Source organism: Protomyctophum parallelum (genome assembly GCF_964188405.1).
Source record: "Protomyctophum parallelum genome assembly, chromosome: 3".
In the NCBI taxonomy this organism is placed as follows: domain Eukaryota; kingdom Metazoa; phylum Chordata; class Actinopteri; order Myctophiformes; family Myctophidae; genus Protomyctophum; species Protomyctophum parallelum.
The window spans coordinates 31040780-31061485 of record NC_139698.1 but is presented as its reverse complement, the minus strand read 5'-3'; the positions used below and the strand labels follow the sequence as shown (position 1 = coordinate 31061485).

Genomic DNA, 20706 nt, shown 5'->3' with positions numbered 1-20706 from the left:
TTGTCCTGCCGAGCTTCATTAAGCCAGCCTTGTGTTTCAGCTTAATTGTCTCTGGGCGGGTAGAGTGTCCTGACAAACACCATCAGCATCCAAGCATGTAATGGATTGAGGCGAATGCGTCAGACAGACAGAGGGACAGCAGGTATTAGCGGTTTTCTAGCCCACACTTCTGCTCCGAGCTTTCGACCGTAAAAAAAACAATGACACGAGAAGGGCTGTGGGTTCAGCCTACACCCAGGCTTTGAGTTCATGGCTGACAGGTCCACTCGACAGTCGACACAAGACAAGGGACAAACATTGCCTGGAACCAATGCACTGTTTCCGCTACCAGACAGCGCTCAACAACAGCAGTGTCACCGTTCACAACCTTACTTCATTTCGAGAGCTGAACATGACAAGAGGTGGTTCTGGAAGTTAGTCCAAAATGTAGACTTTGTGTAAGTGGATTATTGATCAGGGGTGGGTTTAGTGTAAGTAGAGTATTGATCAGGGGGTGGGGCTAGAGAGTACACCATTACGTTTCAATTGGAACTGAGGCAGTACACAATGTATGGTCTTCTCAAATACATCTTTGCATTAAATACAATCAATAGGCTACTGTGAGGCGCTTCCATTAATTTAATTACATGGCAAGCATGCATTCATAAACATTACAGTTGCATTTTCTAATCCTATATAATCTGACATGTAGGCCTACATAGATAGATATAGACGGACACACACACACACTGCCAACCAATAGTACAGAAGTGCGGTGTGTTGACCCCAGAGCCATAGTGTAAGAGTTACGACAACAAGAGTTACGACAACTCTGTTCACTTCATGGGGCAGCTTCAACGGCAGCTCTTCTACATAGACTTCTATTGCCGAAGAGCATAGCGAACAGAATGCACTGGACTCAGGTAACAGCCCAGCTTTAATGATCTTAAATCCCTTTATTTTAGATCGCTTTTAGTAATAGTAGAAAATAAACATTACAGAGACAATAGTTGTCACTGTACAATACTTTAAAACAGTTGTCATGTTGCACAAATGCCTAAAATAGCTCTTATTCGCACCGCCCTCGTTGAAAACAATGCATTTCAAAATCCAGCTCGCCACTGTCTAGGCTGCATGAACAGCACTCCAGCACTCAGTTTCCTGCCCCCTCAATGTTGTAACTCTGTCTTACTCTATGGCTCCGTTTGACCCCACCTGGCAGCCATTTAGCTTGTAGTTTTCTTTCAGTGAGCCTGAGCCAACACTCAGGCTGCATAACTCAAACGAACTACGCACTGTCCACAAAACCCACAAGACAAGGAAACTTTGAAATGTGACGCTTTTCGGCTTGCATTTCAGATGAGTTGGCACTTGGCAGAAGCGCATGCGTGTGAGTCGAGCCTCAAAAGTCACACCCAAAACATTCCACCTGTTTAGAGCTGCAGTGGCATTTCAATCAGACTGCTGCAGTGACATGACTCATCTGATTCTCCTCTCCTCTCTCCTTCCTTCCTTGTCCCCATCTCACCTCCCCCATGTTGTGTCCTCTCCCTTCCTCACCTCTTTCTCCTGTCGTCTCCCCTTGCTCTTCCTTCCTCACCGCCTTTTCTGCTCCCCGCTTCACCTCCCACTCCTGTCCCATCTCCTCCTCACCTTCCTCTCCTTTCCACTACCTTACAATTTAGGCATTTAGCAGACTTAATCTAGAGCGATTTACATTAACCCATTTTGGGCGGGAACCCATTTTGGTGTTAGCATTATGTTATGCTTTAGCTATTGAAAAATAGCAGATCTACAAGCTCATAGCGCGCCACTCGGTGGCGCGCTACGAGCTTGTAGGTCTGCTATTTTAGAAAAATCGAAGAACAACTGACATAGAAACATAGCTTTTTCAGAAAACTGTCAGGATGTAGAAGACATTTTTAGAATCTGATCAAAATGGCATGGCAATAATCATGGCATCACATACATAAAAAGTAGTAGTAACATGTAACATGCGTAAGCTAAGAACGCAACAGTGGAATATATAATGACACTATACATATATACACCTTAATCCCTCTCCTCCCATCCTCCCCTCCTGTAATTCTCTCCTCCTCCTCACCTCTTTTCTACTACCCTCATCTCTCCCTCTCCCCTCCTTCTCCTCCCTCTCCTGTCCTATCTACATTCCCCTCCACTCATCACCTCTATGTGTCCCATTGTCCGCCACATAACCATTGTTCACATCGCTCCCGTCATTCCTTTCTCCCCAATTCATTCCCCTGGCTGCATCAGACCGGTGGCGTGCATACAGCCTGATTACGGCATGTTTCCTCGACTAATAGTGGTCACATTAGCCTGGCAGGAAACACAATGCCATTATGGAAATGTTCAGTCAATTACTGGGCAACGAGTAAACACCCTCTCTGTCATTCCTGACTCCCATATTTGCGTTCCCGTTAACGGTGGTGATGCATGGCTGTCGTTATCTTCTCAGGGGCATCTTATCTGCTTATTCCCTGTGGACCTCTGCAATGTGCCTGAGGTTCACTGTGTCATTGTTGCTGCTCTGGATGAAAGCATTTGGCTGCCAAATGAGGAATCTAAATGTAAATGACGCCGGTGTCTTATCAACCTGAAGGGGATAGCAGCTTCATCATGTGTGATGATTTCAGTGTCCAGATATACTCACAAGTTGTCACAACCTGAATGGTCCTATTGCGAAATCATGTGCATGCAGGACTAACGTCACAATTTTCATGCAAGTATGAGAATGGATGAGTTATTCAAATGGATTTTGTAATGGCTATTTTTGTACAATTTAGGCATTTAGCAGCCAGGGTGACATGCTCAAACTAAGTAAGCAGAGTAAGCATGAGCCCTAGTCACCAAACAATAAGGTAAACGGTCGCATAAAATATGTGAACTAACCAACCAACATATCTGCATATAGAAAAGAAAAATCACACCCATGTGAAGTGAGGGATGCTAATATATTAAAGAGACATATGACGTAAATGACACATTATGATGTAAGTTTTCCCTTCATTGTCAATGCGTTTACAAAACAAACATTGAACAAAAGACAAACATTAAACCTGTAAACCGGTAAAGGTGACAAGAAGGGATGATCTAGGGGCGCCCACTGGCCTAGTGGTCCAGGCGCATCGCCACATATAGGCTTTGGCCTGACAGCACGCTGCGTGTTCAAGTCCCGTTCATGACGACCTATACAACGTTTAGAGATGCACTACAAAAATACATGGATCGCCTGGTAGTGTAATTCAACTCTTGAAGAGGACCATGCAGTGGATGCTCATTGTAGCCTGGCTAAAAATGGGAGACTGTAAATGTTGCTTAAATTACAATGACCGATACAAAAATATTAAACCACAGGCTGAGTTCATTTAATAGCTTATACACTATTTGAACCCAGTCCAATAATGAGTGAAAATACAATGTAGCAAAAAGTGCACTTGTAATGCGAGCTCTATAAAACTACTGCTTTGAGAACTGTCATAGCCGCCCTATATAAACAGTTTTGTGCTGTATTTTTAACCTTATTGTATGCCTGTATGAGCTCTGAATTTCCCCTCTGGGATCAATAAAGTATCTATTTAATTGTCAATGGCAAATCTTGAGACGTGTGGGGACAACATTTGACCTGAATTCCCCTTTCAATGTCAATGGCAAATCTTGAGACAAAAGCTGTATTTAGGAGGCGCTAGCCCCCCCACAGCTTTGTATGTCTGTCTGTATGTCTGTGTCTGTATGTCCGAGCACGGAAAGCTACAACACCTAAAGTGGCCAGTAGAGTACAGCACAGAGTAAAGTGGCACAGAGTACACTACAGTACGAGCCCTGGGTCGTTCCTGGGGTTCTGGATGTTCCGGGGACCCCCTGGGGACCACCACACAGACCCTGCCGGGGACCCCCACATGGTAACTCTCTCATTTCTCGACCACGGGGCGGCTCACCGGAATCGGGCCGGCACCCTAGGCACGTTCCTGGGGGTCAAAAAGCTAAGCGTCAAAGTTGATAAATGTTCAACTTTGACAATGCCACTCGGCTGTACAGTGGTGAGACAGAGCCAAAGTCAACAACTGTGCCTGCAGAAGACTAGTGCAATGTGCTCTGAAATAGGCGCGCCGTGCACATTGATACCAGTACCACAACTAACTACTGTATATATTATTGTAAAAGTTTTAAACTTGAAGATAGGTGTGAGGTAGGTGTGAAATTAATCAGGATGAGTAACATTGCCCATCTGTTACCTAATCAAATTAGATTATTATACCAAGCAAATTATCTCATTTTGAAACGGAGCTGGCCGTTTCTTCCTGGGTCTGTCTATTTCTGTCTGATAATGTTCCGGAGGTTTGTGTGACTGAGCACAGAGGCTTCAGAATAATGTACTCAGATGAAGATATGGTGGCAAATGACAGAAAACCTGAGCTCCCCAACAGGTTTTGAATTAACTCTGAGAGTACTGTATATCGGGTAAATTCACACTCAGGGGTCGATTTAGGACTTCTATTTTACTTACTTCTATATTACTAATCTAATTACAGTATTATGATCTGGGGGCGTGTAGTATGTCACATTGCAATTTTGGGCATGTTAAGAAGCGCTTTTGACACCCCGCGGAGTGCGCAAAACGGCCTTGAATTAGTCATGGGTGTGTTTAAGGCGTGTTTGAGACGTACCCAATCAACATGTCCGTACTATTCTCTTTACCAGTCAGCTGATGTCACATACGGAATGCGCACTTTGGGGATCGTGGTATGACATTTCTTCAGGCTGGCACCATAGAAGACATGACATGCCTTTGTCACATTTGGGTTAATTATTCCTATTGCACTGCATGCTGTCACCTTTATGCCTCAAAAGAACAGACCCACCTTTCAGATCGGAATGGAATTGCGAGTAGATAGCAGCATATTGGCAAATTGGCAATCCATGCGTAATTAATTAATTCGATAACGATAGAACCATGTACCATACAGCGAATGAAAGCAAGATTCCTAAGGAATATGGAGATTTTTACATTTAATAAAACGGTTGAGAAATGAGAGAACCATGAGTGTTTATAGGCTAATATCAACGTTTTTTTATGAAAGACCAAACGGGCTGTGAACTTGAAGAGCTCAATCACCATCCCGACACGGAAGAAATATAGCCTAGTGCATGCATGTATATGCACTGTTGCACTTGCACACAGTAGCCTACACACGCTCTTTATTTGTTTCTATTGAAAAACACCAGTAAAATAACGTTTATTATATTTTATTTCATTCAAGTCACGACGAAGGAATGAGTTGAATGCGTGCTGCGTAATGCTGTGGCCCCGATGGTATGGTCTTCGCTGAGTTCGCTCGTAGCATTTTATTGAAGAAGACTTGAATCGGGTGTGATACAGCATATGAAAGCACATTTCCCACGGATTATGGAGATGTTTTTATTTATTTTTAAGGTTGAGAAATGAAAGAATTATGGCCGTTTCTAATCTCAACATTTTTTTTTTAAAGACGCAAAACTGCCATGTCTCATAGAAACAAGTAAATAGGTCTATAAAAATAAGCACATATAACAGGGGTCTGTAACCTATTTTAAATGAAGTGTTATGTTTATGTTTTTATTTTCTAAATAGTGAGTCTGCCATATCCAGATTAATTTGAATGACACCACATTAAAATAAAAAAACATATTTTGATTGTCCACAAATATAAAGTTCTTCCTTCTTTTTAAATATGTTCTTGCACATTGTTATAATGATCATTATATATCCCCCTGCAGTCAGAGTTCATAGTTTTAATGAATGAATGTGATGCATTGTGAGCTGGTATAGATCTGCTATTTTCAAAAGTAATCTTTTTATTTAATTTTTGGATTAGCCGTCCTTAGTTGGGCAAATGCATTCATCTGGGGATCCTTGACATGGGAATGTGCTGTGTGAGGATCACTGGTTTAAACAACATTAGGAGAAAAGCCCAAATAACCACTTTAGAAACAAGAAAAGCAACCACACAGAAAGCAACTTTACAGAAAAATAAGCCGCTTATAATAAACAGACATGGCAACACTCTAGCAGCCTCACAGAGCCGCTCAAGTGTCAAATCAAACAGTGCTTTTTGCGTTTATGAGGTGGTCAGACCCACGTCTAATCGTTATGCGCTGAGTGTCTTTAGGTCAAGGGGCTTAATAGCAAATTGCGCAAAGCGAAAATAATTAACATATGGACACTCCCACAATGCTAAAATATTCAGCAACGCGGTAAGCCATAATGTGTGTGCGTTCAACACGGGCCAGTGCGTTCAACACGGGCCGATATGCCTTTCATAATACGAATGTGCGCAGAGCGAGGCCAATTTATGTATTTCCATTGGTAAAACGCACCTTCAAAATCTACCCATCAGTATTTTATTGTGAGAGAGTATCTCTTGGCAAGGTACCAGAAGCTAGGACGTAAACAAATGAACTCAGGTGAGTTAAGCCTGAATAGTTGCTCACTGGCGGTGTCGTGCAATAGCAGATCTATAAGCTCACAATACATGGCGTTCTGACGCGCTGTGGGCTTGTAGATCTGCCATTTTTGGTGCACGTCACAACACAACGTGCAACCAATTATAAATCAGGATTTAGGGACTTTTGAGTCATATCACTGAATGATATTTGGCTGTCCGTGCACGTACAGTACGTGAATATGCTTTCATGCAGTGTCCAAGAGAAACCAATGAATGTTCATTTGTTCTGGGTCAAAAATAAAAATCATACAGTAGCCTGTAGTACGTTTTTCTAATCAAGATACAGTATGTGGCATAATCCTGTCATATATGACAGCTGGTTGTCAGATTTACAAATATGTTCACCCGGACTATTAGCCTACTGTTTGCTCTGGAACAAGCCCTTAATTTACCTCATGCTGTGTGCTCTATATGTGGCAATATTGAGCTCATTATACTCTGGACCACTTCAGGAAGCCTATGTTTTCCACAGTTTTTTCTCCATTTACCATGACACCCAACAGAATTGCATCAACAGATCAAAATGTGTTTTCATTTATCATGAAGGTCTTTCACACTGGAGGTGAGACACCTCTACAGGAGTTGTGGTTGCATGTTTATTCACGCCCCCAAATGAGACAGCGTCCCCACTTCTGGTCCGTTAGAACGGTGTACTGCAGACCAGCCTATAGAAGTCCATTGAAATGCAATTGTAGTAAAAATATGTTTCCAAATGTCTACATATATTGTTGTTTTCTCAATAGAGGATGTATTTCACATTTAATTTACCACTTAAATGAGTTACCCATAATGTTAACGGAGCAGAGGGGAGACGGTAGACGGCAGAACCTGTCACTTTTAAGGACGTCACTGACTTTACGAGGCTACGAACGCCGACTTTGAAAAGTGGAATTCTCAATAATACATCCCGATCCCGACTGATTTTGTTCATTCAGGTCTATATTTTGAACATTTATAGGTAGGAGCTTTTTTTCTTTTTGAACACCTATACCTCTGAGCTCCGACGGTGTGTTTTACCGTTGTCAACTTGTTGTTTAATTAACTTGGCTGAATAGCTAAATGGAGTATTGACATATCCTGACATTTTCAACTACCTAGTGAATTCCCCAATTAGTCTTGCAAGCCTGTTTGGATAATTTTCCACAAATACATAGCATATAAAATGAAATAAAAAAATATATCGGGGTATTGAAAACAGTGAAGAACGTGATGTAGGCTATATACCGTGCGACCACTTTGACTTGAGATTTACAATGCTAGCACTTTTCACAAACTGATGGAGCATATTATAGTACATTGTGGGTTGTATACTGAGATGGCAGGTATGTGACATTGAAAAGGACAAATCAAACATATGGGACACTTTAATCGCTACAGCCTCAGTAATGAACCAGTGAAATTAGGGTATTTTATGATGCCTCTCATAGGGATTGCATTGGCAGCTGCAGTACACCGTTGAAACGGACCAGAAGTGGGGCCGCTGTCTCATTTGGGGGAGTGACATTTGTAGTCCCCGTGTGTCTCTATAGCATGAAGACACTGGTCAGTTGGTCTGCTCAGAGAAGGAGGGGGAGGAGGAGATTGAGGGGTCACTGGGCTGGGTTACCATGGCTTAGCATGGCAAATCCTCTGTAATCCTCCAACCAGTCCCATGATGCCGTTTACTGTATGTGTATGTACGTAGGTAAAGCTATTATTATGGACCCACCCACAACTTACTGCTAGCTTTCTCCCCGTTATACATTTCTCCCCAATATTCAATTTGGCTGCAGAGGAAGGGTAAGATAAGGAGATGCATTTTCCTCAACAAGTCTCCCTTGAGAGACAAAGGGGAACATGATAGCATTATTTTTTTTAATCTTGAGAGAACTAAACAGACCTGCCGTTTACTTATGTCTATTGACCTGCAGTCATTCAGGGTGTCATTGTTTTGCTGAAGAATGTTAATGCTTACTTTGGATACTAAATAATAAATCAATAAACACAATGGATGGTTACATTATCAGTGATCCCAAAACAGCTCTTCTACTCTTAAGTGGAACAAAAAAAATGAATAAACTCCCTGTCATCACAATTGATAAGATGACAGACTTTTGATTATAACGATGGGCCCTGTTAAAGAGTTTTGTTCACATAAGTATCTGCCATACAACTGGTCCTACTGGCAATGTGTTTTCCCACATTTATAATGCTACAGACTACTGTTTTAGGTATCGCAAGGAGAACTTGTTCTTTGTCAACAAACTTCACTTCACAAGTACGTCTTAGGGGTCTTAGGGGACATAATGAAAATTCTTGGAATCACTAAAAGGCTTTTATTTCATCATTCCTGGAATCACAACAGAAGGCAGGAAATCACTGCCACAGCCCATGTCATTATGTAATTGGTTTTGTTTTGATTCGAGGCCTGTCTTTGGCAGAAGTTTTTAGAGGCACTTTTCATTAATGCTTAGCTACAATAAGCCTACTCTGGTTCAACAATATGATGCTCCACAAAAAAATTAAAAAATAAAATAAAAAGTACCTTTACTCATTCAAAACCCTTAAAATAGCACATTCATTATTTGCAAAATAGCTTAAATCCAATGTACAGAGCTCAAAGTATTGACACGTATTGTACCCTAACCCATATGTTAGCTGTTCTAAGTAGAACCTACAGTAAGTGATACCGATACCAATCCTCGATTAAGAGAATTGGCTGGATCAGGAGGCCAAGCTAATAAACTTGCATGTCTTTGACTGACTGACTGAGTGAGTAATGAAATTACAGCCATTAAATTATACCGCATTGGCCACTGCTGTTCATTTGAGTTGCTGCCATAATATTGGCAAGAGCTATACGATGCCTCATACTGTATAGCCAACCAAACTAGAAAAGTGTGTTTAAAAAAGTGCAAATCTCGGCCAGGCCTGTTCGCCTACCCACTCCCAGGGCAAAATAGTGTAAGATCTAGTCAGGCGGAAATAGGGGTGGCCTATACAGGGAGTTCAACATGATCCATATGGAATCCAGAGAAAATGGACTGCACTACCTACGGTTCAAGAGTTACAGGCCAAAATGTTAAGCCTGTTATAGCGCCACAATGAGGCCGATTGAAAAATGTCTTCTTTGGTATTCTGGAAGTGTGCGTACAAAGTTTCACACCAATCGGTCCAGTGGTGGACCAAAACAATTCCTTACAGACAACAAAAACATAATCCCAAGCAGAGGAAAGAAAACAACAGATTATACAACACACTGATAATGCATACTTCTTTTAAGTATTATCTCAGCATATAATACTGAATTAATGTATTGGTTTGGCTCTAGCTTTTTATTATTATTATTTTTATCCCACGATTTTTGTAACCCATTTTTTCACCCAGTGTCAATGATCTAATGTGATCCTAGGGGGCTACACTTCCTCGGGCCAACCGGGGGGGGGGGGGGGGGGGAGACACTGACCTCATGCTTCCTTCTATGCATGAGGAGTCCAAGCTGATTTATGAGTAGATTAAAAAAATACAGTAGTTAGATGTATGTACACAGCAACATTATCTGATTTATAGATTATTCACTATATTATTCCTGAATGCATTCTTGTTAATCACTCATATTACATGAGTAGCCTAAACTTTATTAACTGATTATACAAATAAAATAAATGTAGTGGGCTACAGTATTTGTCATATTCATCATAAGCAGAGTACTAACCATTATGTGACCATTGCAGGACAACAAAGAGCCATTAATCAACCACTGCCAGAACAAATGCAGAATCTACTCTACATTTTTGCAGTTTGCATTTGCAGTCCTGAAGAACCACCATTTCTTTAGAACTGTGCAGGTGCACCAGTTCAATAAAAAGGAAAGCTGTGTAAACTGTCGAAACATGAAACAATGCAACATTCCAAATAATTTCAGTACAGTACATAGCAACACACCATAGCTAATAGCTAGTATTGTATAGTGTTTGCCTGCATTCCTATGAGATGTTTGCTCTTAAAGGGACACCCCTTTTGCAACCAGATCTTATTTGAATGATGTTTGAGAGACAATAAACACTTTCCTGGGGTTTTTATGTGGGCAATATGAGTTTATAGATATTTTAGCATTGGTGATTTACATTTGTTTGTCTTGTTAGAAAATATAATAGAAATAAATTGATCAAAAAATAAATAAAGAAAAGATTGATTCAAAAAATAAAACATTTACATATATATATATATATATATATATATATATATATATATATAATTATTAAGTGTCCATGATGTGATGAACACTGGGCTCACTGGGCTACAATTCCCATAATGCTTTGGTGCACTCCTCTTCCTTGTGGATATAGGTGTAGGGCTGTCTTACTGAGACAACATGTAGTCCAAGGAAGCTCTGAGAAGGACACTTTCATGGGAGCCAAACTACCCGGAAGTTTGGCAGAATGCACTGGAGTCAATGAGAGCTCAGTGACCAGCTCATGAACAAACATTATTTATGAACAATTGAGACCTTTTATAAAGTAATCACTTCTGGAAAATAACAGAAGACATGTAACACATTATTGTCTGCTGTGTGGTTATTCAATGTGTACACTGTGTAATTGTTATAGAGGTATGGTATCTAAAGAGCACAAAGTACTTTTCTGAACGCACCAAGTATCGCGAGACTTCCCACCGTTTCCTGTCTGGCAGCCAAATCTCACAATACTTCGGAGCCAGAAACGATACCTGCTGCTGCTGTTTAGATCCTCAGATACAATTATAAACTGTGCACTCTGTGCACATCGAAAAGTAAGTGATTATAAAACAACCTGTAATATGTCTTCTGTTATTTTCCAGAAGTGATTACTTTACAAAAGGTCTCAATTGTTCATAAATAATGTTTGTTATGAGCTGGTCCAGCCGGCTCCATTCACTGCCATGTATTCATTGCGAGTTTGGCTCCCATGAAAGTGTCCATGACCACTTCCCTTCCTTCTCAGAGCTTCCTTGATGTAGTCCAGGAAGTAAGTGAGCCCAGTGTCCATATGACATCATGGACACTTTGAAATACTAAAATATCTAAAAACACATAAAAACCCCAGGAAAGTGTTTCTCGTCCTCCAAATATCATTAAAATAAGATATGGTTGCAACATACAGGGGTGAAGTGTCCCTTTAACTGCACACTACCTACCTGACCACTGTGTGTGCATGTGCATTAATGAGGTGGTGGAGATAGATGGTACTATATGCAGCCACACCGCCACATGATTTAGAGCCTTGCTTTTCTGGGTAGTAATTCTGTCTTAGAGCCATCTACAGGCTACGCTGTATATCATATTTCAGCACTGCAATTACAATGCATACAATATGACATCTTGTCCAAAGCTCAGTGAGGTGGCCTTGGTATAGATAGGATATCTTGGTATAGATAGGCAGAACTGTAGTATACAGGAAGTCACCTAATTTAGTTTAATCTTTGAAGATAACAGATATATTTTAGCTAATTGAAATGAGTGCAATTTCTTGGCCACAAATCTTGATGCAATAGCCCAATTGGTAACAGCAAGCAGTAGGGTGATTATTTAATCAAAGCATGCATAATTAGATCACTTGAATCAAAATTAAAGGCACGTATACTGTGTGTGTGTGTGTGTGTGTGTGTGTGTGTGTGTGTGTGTGTGTGTGTGTGTGTGTGTGTGTGTGTGTACATGCCTATAGAGTTCTTCATAAATATGTTTTAAGTGAATGACCTTGTTTATGCTAATAAGATTGTAAGCTAGAAAAATGTCATTAAACAATATCAAGTTGCCACTTTGTGGGAACAGATTGTTTTGGAGAATGCAAAACATTTCCTCTTAATGTTCCAATTCTTACGATTAGAGATGCAAAAGGTGAGGGAACTTTACCAACAATATACATAAATATACAATGAAGTATATCCAAACCATACAGTAAATGGGGACAAATATAAACAACCGCCATCACAATAACCCATCATTGTCAACAGGGTTATTATTATTAATAGAACTGTCAAGAGGCTTGCCTCTTGCAAGTCCAAATTCTTAATTGACCTACGTGGTCAAATTAAATACAAATATAATAACTATTGTGACAGGCTCCCGTGAATATAAGGTGTAACACTGACCCCCTATTATGCCCTGACCTTGAACAACCACCACAATGAGCAAAGCCCTAGCCCTCCAAGCAGAACCCAAATGCTACTGAAGTTTCTGACATTTGTTCGACCCAGTGCATTGGGTCCTGTTCCACGTCGTCCATGCCACCTGATTAAAACATTTACTGGCTCATGTTTACATGTTAAAACGCCTCCCCGCGGCATGTGACGCCATTATTTTCCTTGAGTTATTCTGAATTCGGTAACTTTAAGTAGCTATACATCCCGGTGCGAATATCTCCTGTGGCGCGGAAGCCGTTAAGTATTTTTAATATATGTTTGCCCGATTTGGAAGCTTGGATTCTTCTTGTTTATTGACACCTCATTGTACCGCCTATCTGGCTAGCTAGTGGCGCTATAGCTATGACACAGCAGATCAGAGGCAGGGACGTAGCCTCACAAGCCAACCGCACACCGGGAGGCGGTACAATAAACGGTAAACAAACAAGAAGAAATAAAGCGACCAAATCGGTCAAACAAAGATTAAAAATACTTAACGGCTTCCGCGCCACAGGAGATATTCGCACCGGGATGTATAGCTACTTAAAGTTACCGAATTCAGAATAACTCAAGGAAAATAATGGCGTCACATGCCGCGGGTCCTATTTTAGAGAGAACCTCCACATCCGCATTTAGGAATTTCCATACGAAAATACACTAGCGAGCAGGGACCCAACGTAAAACTAAACAAAATATCAAAAAAGTTTTACGTAGGGTCCCGAAAGGGGCTAAGCAAAGCCCCAGACTGAGCCTCACAGATTCAGGGGAACCACTTAGAATTCTGGCAGTATAGATGATCCACTCTTGATCCACTTCCAAACTTGCTGATCTGTCATGAACTTATCTGACCTGCCATTAAGATGTATGTATAGCAGGATGAAAATTGCCTAGACTGCATCCCACATAGTCTTAGCAGAGGATCCCCATATTGCACCTTAATGGGCTATGGTACCTTGATGCATTATGTAAACGGTATAATAGACCCATCTATACTCTGCAGATGTGAGATTTGGACAGACAATGATGACTCATGTTTAAGCCTGCACCGCTCCCCGCCAGGCTGCCAGTTAGCCTTTTGCTGAGGAGTGAAGTTTCTCTTGCACTGTCTGTCTGTCTGTCTGTCTGTCTGTCTGTCTGTCTGTCTGGTAGTTAAGTTAGTCATTCAATATGCATTGGACTGAAGTAAAATATCGGCAGCACAGTTTGGTTTGGGAGAAAAGTAAAATATCGGCAGCACAGTTTGGTTTGGGAGAAAAGTGTACATGAATCTGTCAAATGTACTTGTAAACAACATGTTTGACAGGGCGTCGTGCGCCTATATACAGTCCCGTTGGCAGGTGCGCGAGCTTTACATTATAATCACTGCACACATTATAGTATTTATGACTGAAATTGCTTGCATGGCATGTTTTACATTTCCATTGCACAATGCACAAGTCAGCTGTACGGCCGTACCGTTCCGGGGGCACCGGGGAAACACTTTTGTAAAGCGTACTATCTTTAACGTGCAATAATGGTTATTATCGTGGTCTGTATGCTATACTGCATCATCGTGAAAGATTTGTTATGCAAAGAAATACCCAGAAACATGACAGTTATCTAAATAAGATCTCAAAGCGTCTCCGCCAGACAGACAGACCCGTCCTAACAAGCCAGTCAGACAGTCGGGTACTTACTTTATTCACACCGGAACGAAGCGAAGTCACAATGTGATGAAGTTCAGCTGTTTTCAATCATGTGCGCCGTGCAGACATACGATTCTCTTTATTTCTTCCTCAGGCTTGTGTCACGGCTCAAACTGTGTACACAGTCAGAAGCAGACATGCAGAGTAATTTGACCTTCTCGTAATAGAAACTACCATCGCAGAGATGTGGAATAGGGGAGGGACGGATCAAACCAAACGGACCATTCCTAACACCACTCTCATCACCACACCAAGGAAAGCGGTCCAGTGGCACTGGCAGGCTGGGGGCGGCAGAAGAGAGGCTATGTGGAGATTTGGACAGCTTCTTCGGCGTTGTTGCTGATAAAATAAACTGCTACCGTTATAACTTATGAGGGGAATTAAATGATGAATTGCAGAATCTGAAATATACACTGTGCGTTTGTTGTGTTTGCGCGCGAATCTGACTTATTTTGTATAATATTAATTACAGTCTCTTCAGACGTAATCAGACAGCAGGCGCACAAGCTTCTAAATCTACATACTTAGAGCAGGCGCCATCCCTTGTGTTTTATACTGAGGTCTGCGTGCCCTGGTGGCTCAGCCAGTTAATGCAGTATGCTAAACTGGATTAGAATCTGGCCCATGCAGCATGTGTGTCATGTCACATTTCCATCACTCACCCAGACTCCGGGGCAATTGGAAAATGGGTTGGCCGTGATGAATAGAAAACACTTGAGGATGCCGTTTTACACTACAAGCTTGACCTAGGAAAAACAACAACTTTATTATGAGCCATAAAAGAAACACAAACAAAATAATAATGCAGTTTATGTCTATAATTTGTCTGGCCCTTTTGACCTTGAAGTGCACACACACACACACACACACACACACACACACACACACACACACACACACACACACACACACACACACACACACACACACACACACACACATGGATGGCTTGTTGTGTTTGCCTGGTGGTGTGTTGGGGTTGTAGGTGCAAGAGAATGTCATTGACGGTATGTAAGGCCTCCATGTTATTTTGAAATTGTAAAGAGCAAAGTGTTTCTTATTTTGCAGGCATCTGACAGTGGGAATCCCACCCTGGGATAGGCTGTTTTGTTTTCCCCCACCTGTTGTAGGCTATACTATAGCTTCGTATGACTCTCATGCGGAGCTGCTGTTTGTTGGCTCCTGATCGTTTAGTGGCTTGCTGCCCCATGGACCAGCTATACTGACTGCGTGGCTTCTCCACGCCATGGCCTCCATTCATGTGGTGCTTTTCCAGCTCCAGTTGGTTCGGTGGCATGCTCCAGGGACTGAGCGCTGATGACAGCTTGGCCTCTCATTGCCTAGTGTGGCATTCTTAAATCTGAGGTAAAGGGCTGCCTCTAACATTATTGTACTTGTATTTTAATTTGTAATTACAGTTGTATGTCTTTTTGTTTTATTAGGAGGAGCTCTGTGCCCCTGCTGTTTTTGTCCTTATTAGTTTGGTTATTTGATTTTGTTTTGTTTAAGTTTGTTTTGTGCAAACCAGCTAACCATTGAATCGATGCAAAATAATAGATTTAGAATATAAAGTATATTTGCCTCTGACTGTACCAGCAGTAACAGTAGTACAGGTGGGCTAGAGTTGTAGTCCCGTCTTGGGGTTTTAACTAGTATAGTGCATAGCTTTATCCTATTGTCTTGCAGTGCGAGTGGCTGAGTGTGTGTGCGTACACGCTCTTTGGTGATGGTGCAAACCTCTCCTCTCACTCCCTGCCTTCCCCCAGCAAGGACACCTTTGGTTCCCCCTGTCTGCTGGTATTGTGTTAATAGTTAGCATATTTGACATTTTAAGTTTTTAACCTGGTTTCTGATATGTTGTGTCATCCTTTTTTAAATAGGTTGTTCAAATAAATAATTATATTTCTTACCTGATGACCCTTCCCTGTAGTTTTAAGTGATTAAAGTATTCTGCCTTGAGCCTAAATAAATTATTACATTTTCATGTAGGCCTATATAGGAAAACATTTAAATTGTGGTATACATTACAATAATGTTTATTGACATGCATTTCTTAGGGGCACGGTGGCACAGTTGGTAGTGCTGTCGCCTCACAGCTAGAAGGTCTTGGGTTCGATTCCTGCTGGGGACGCTGTGGGCACTGGCGGCGTGTTCCCTCCTCCGCGTCATCAGTGCCCATACCCGAGGCGGGGGTTGGCGATAGGGCCTTTCTGTGTGGAGTTTGCATGTTCTCCCCGTGTCCCCTAGGCCTAGGGTAGATACCCTCACAAAAACATGCTGTAATCCTGGTCTCTAAAACTACCTCCCCCTGGCCAGCCGGGGCGCCTGATGGAGGGGAAAGGAACTGGTCGGAAAACGTGTCCCTTCCACGCGCTATGTCCGGCCGGGGAAATTCCCCTCTGTCAGGTGAAAAGAAGCAGCTTGGACACCTCATGCATAGAAGGAGGCATGAGGTCAGTCTGCTGCCCCCCCAGGTTGGCAGAGGAAGTGTAGCGCCCAGGATTACATTAGATAATTGGCACTGGGTGAAAAGAAAACTGGGTTACAAAATCGTGGGATAAATAACAAAAAGACATGCATTTCTTGGGTGACACACTGCCATTCCGACACACTCAATACTAACCCTGTCCAGGCTGTCCATAACCCTAACCGCCCACGGAAGCCACGTAGTTAGTGTGGCAGTGAATGCCACTCTGTTCACCAGTCTCTCATAATAAACCAATCACAGAGCCGTCTGGGTTAATTGTGACTATGAGTTGTGTTTTTGTTTTGGGGCCAGGGGTACTTCCTCCACCCACCCTAACACTCACACTATACATGGTCCAGTCCATTTAGCACAAAGCTTTGAGATACCTTTCTTCCCAGAGGGGTCATACACTCACACAAAGTCATTTCCCACGTAATGAGAGCCATAGGCCTGTTCCTGGTGAACCCCAGCTTTAGTGAGAGCTACGCAGGTTAGTTCATGTAGCTGTTTCCATTGTCGATAGTCACACGTAGCCACCAGACAATTGTTCCACAATCTCTGAATACTACATAGCGTCTGGAACTACGCCGCCCGAAAGCTAATAACATGAAGTTCTCGTGTTTGTCATTTCTGTTCTCAAAAATATATTTTCTTTCATTTTTCTTTTAGAATTTTCATTTCTGCTAAGTTGGGGTAGGAGGAACATCTGCTTATTACTCTCAAATGGGTTTCAGTGCTTCCGTTGCACAGATTATATGACTCAAGCGTTTGAATATTGTGAGAGTTAACCAGGCCTGGAATTTCATCATTTTAGGGCAGTGGTTTTCAATTATTTATTCAGCATTTGAGCCACAGACTTGACTCAGACCCTAAACTAAAGAATATTTTGTTGTCGTTGCATAAGATTTTGTCCACAATTCCATGCTGTGTTGATGTTGGTATCATTAGGAGAGATAGCAGGCAAATGTTGATCAAAAAAACTAAAATAATTCTACATTCTCTAATTGTGTAGACTTCTTGTACATTAATTAATGCAGACGTTTAACAATAATTTTACTCTTGAGAAACCACTGTTTTAGGGTGGTGGCCACTTGACCTTCGGTATTGTACATCTTTGAGGGCACAAAGGAGAAATGCCAGGGCAGGAAGATAATTTAATTTAATTTAATTTAGTTTTTTAGACTTTTTTTTACTGATCTAATGAGGGGGGTGGTGAAAATAGCTCAATTTGCTGTGGACCCCATGCAACTCCTTCAAGGACCGTTGCGGGTCCCTAGACCACAATTTGAAAACCACTGCTCTAAAGATATGATCAAAATATGATTGTATGATGTAATTTAAATCCTATATTATACATTTGTAGAATTGAAGAAAACAGAATAAACTATTATTTTGGACAAACATTATCAGCACTCAAATGTGCCAAATGTGTTCTTGAGTGTGCATAGATTCTGTTCTTACCCAATACCTAATTAAATAAAAAACATGAATGTCAGAATCTACTGTAAATCAAAACTGCGTCCTAAGAATACATTTCTTCTTAAAGGAGAATTCCATGCTAGAATGCTTTCTTACCTTTCTTACCTTTCTTTGTAGTCGTTACGTCCCCACCAAAGGGGTCCAGGTGTTTTTTTGTGCAAAAACTCCTTATTGGCTATTTCCCCTACCATAAGCGCTCAATGAATTGCATTGAATTGAATGGGAATTGAATAGGGCTATGGGGTGTTGTGCTAATTTGCTTATTTCCATCGAAATAAGTAGTAAACTGTGCCGCTTGGGATATTATTTACATTATGAAGAGAGGATATATACAAAAAACATATAATTTTGAGCGATGGAAATAAGTGAATTAGCACAACACCCCATAGCCCCATTCAATTCCCATTAAATTCAATGCAATTCATTTAAGGCTTATGATAGGGGAAATAGCCAATAAGGAGCTTTTGCACAAAATAACACCTGGACCTCTTTGTTGGGGACGTAACAACTACAAATAAAGGGAAGAAAGCCTTTTAGCATGGCATTCTCCTTTAAGAATGGTTGGTGAACCACTATTTTCAGCGGAACTATTTGCGACAGAATGAAGGAATGTAGGAGAGGGCAGATGTCCGGAGGCTGGAACTGGACCCTGGACGCCATTCACTGATGACTTATGATATTGATATTTGGATACAAATCCTTGACTTTGTTGACTAGTATGGTTGTTCAGCGAAGATAATGCCACAATTCTTGTGGCAGTCGTTAGGCAGGTATGGCCCAAGGACAAGCATAGAGGAATGCCTCTGACTGGTCCCACTGACAACACCAAAGCTCTGTGCCCACTGAGTTGGAAACAGTGCATTTCTCAAGTATAAATGAAGACTTGTTACTGTATTGATTGATGGTGTGCTTCAGTGGGGAAGGGCTAAAATCGATGAGCGCTGCGTGGAGTCTGAGGGCTGAAGACTGATACCTCTGATGCCTCGCCCCATGAACACCCTGGAGCACTCTCATAAATAAATGAAGGAGACAGTACGTTTCCTCAGAGATTGCTTTTTTGGTCAGGTGTAGTATCGTGGCTCACACTGAATCAAACATTTTACATAAAACCCTGTCTTAAGATACCATTAAGACACCTGAGGGCGACAAGCGACCTCACCTGGTGAGGTTGCGTGCACGCATCCGCCTTGTTGACGGCAGACCGCTGGGCGAGCACTGGCGCTTTGGCATGGGGGGGTCAGATAAACATGGAATGAATTCTGTACTGGCCATATAAGGAGCATGTCTTGAGTGTACAGGGTTTGATGAGGTCAGATCAACATATGGAAAATCAGAACAGATCAGCTCCATATATGGAGATCTAAGGGTTGCAGCTGGGACATTCTCTTGAGTGTACAGGGTTTGATGAGGGCCCAGGCAGGGCCAGGCCTTAATTTTCGGGCCTGTTGAGAACTATAGTTTTCGCCGGCTGCTGGGCGCGGCTGCACTAATAACTTTGGGCCAGGCCCGTCTACTAGAGTTTGAATGGAAAGGCATGGGCCTGTTGAGAACTCTTCGCCGGCTGCACTAATAACTTTGGAGTTGTCCAACTTTGTTGTCCAACTTTGTCCATTCAAACTAGAGTTTGAATGGACAGGTATAAGTCAAAAGGGAGACATCGAAGAGGAAGGATGGATGGGGAAGGATCAACATATGAAAGAGATATGGGTCAGAACAGGTTCTGACATATATCCATATATGGAGATCTAAAGGTTTGAGGTCAGATGTAGAGTTGCTGGCCGATATTGATGACATCAGGGATCTCCATATATGGGCTTAACTGTGACAGCAGGTCGCATTTACTATGACATCCATCCCTGATGATGTCACGTGATGTCACGAGACCTGGGCACCATATATGGGGACTTTCCCATGTATGGGGATTTTGAGTGATACACTGACTGACGGACAAAAATGTACAATTTCATAGTAAATGCGACTTGCTGTCGCAATACTATTTACATCCTCATATTTCACGTCCTTGACTTCTATACACATCTTTAAAGTAGTCATGTTACATGTAGTAGCCTGGAATCTGCTGATTGGTCTGTTTTTCAAGCTAGTCATTTAGTATCGTTGATCATGTCTTCAGTAGCCCTTGAGAGATAATTTGCATAGGTTTCTAAAGAAAACATGCAAAACAAATCTACAGCATAGTGCAAATACACCATGCAATTTTACATTCTAATTAATTTGAGAAACAAAAAATGTATAGAAGAAAACCTGTAAATGCAGTGGTGGTAAGTAGGCTACATTTAACTCTGTACTGTACATAGGTACAATTCTGAGGTATAGTATTTTTACATCTCGGATAGCCTACACCTCGGAGGCAAATATTGTATTTTGATTATACATTACATACATACATTTATCATAACAATTAACTCTATTTTATACTTTAATAGGCTATTCA

General features: G+C 41.6%; 1 protein-coding gene across 3 annotated transcripts in view; it reads right to left on the bottom strand.

Annotated features, from left to right (window-relative positions):
- The window catches only part of oxr1a (oxidation resistance 1a), a 175460-nt gene extending 160928 nt beyond the window's left edge, over nt 1-14532 (bottom strand). For 2 of the 3 annotated variants that reach the window (XM_083761487.1, XM_083761488.1), the window contains exon 1: nt 14300-14531. The gene's annotated coding sequence lies outside the window, so the exon portion shown is untranslated. Of the gene's footprint in view, nt 1-14299 lie in introns of all 3 variants that reach the window. The other variant, XM_083761490.1, reaches the window with a different exon arrangement.
- Nucleotides 14533-20706: the final 6174 nt, after the last annotated feature.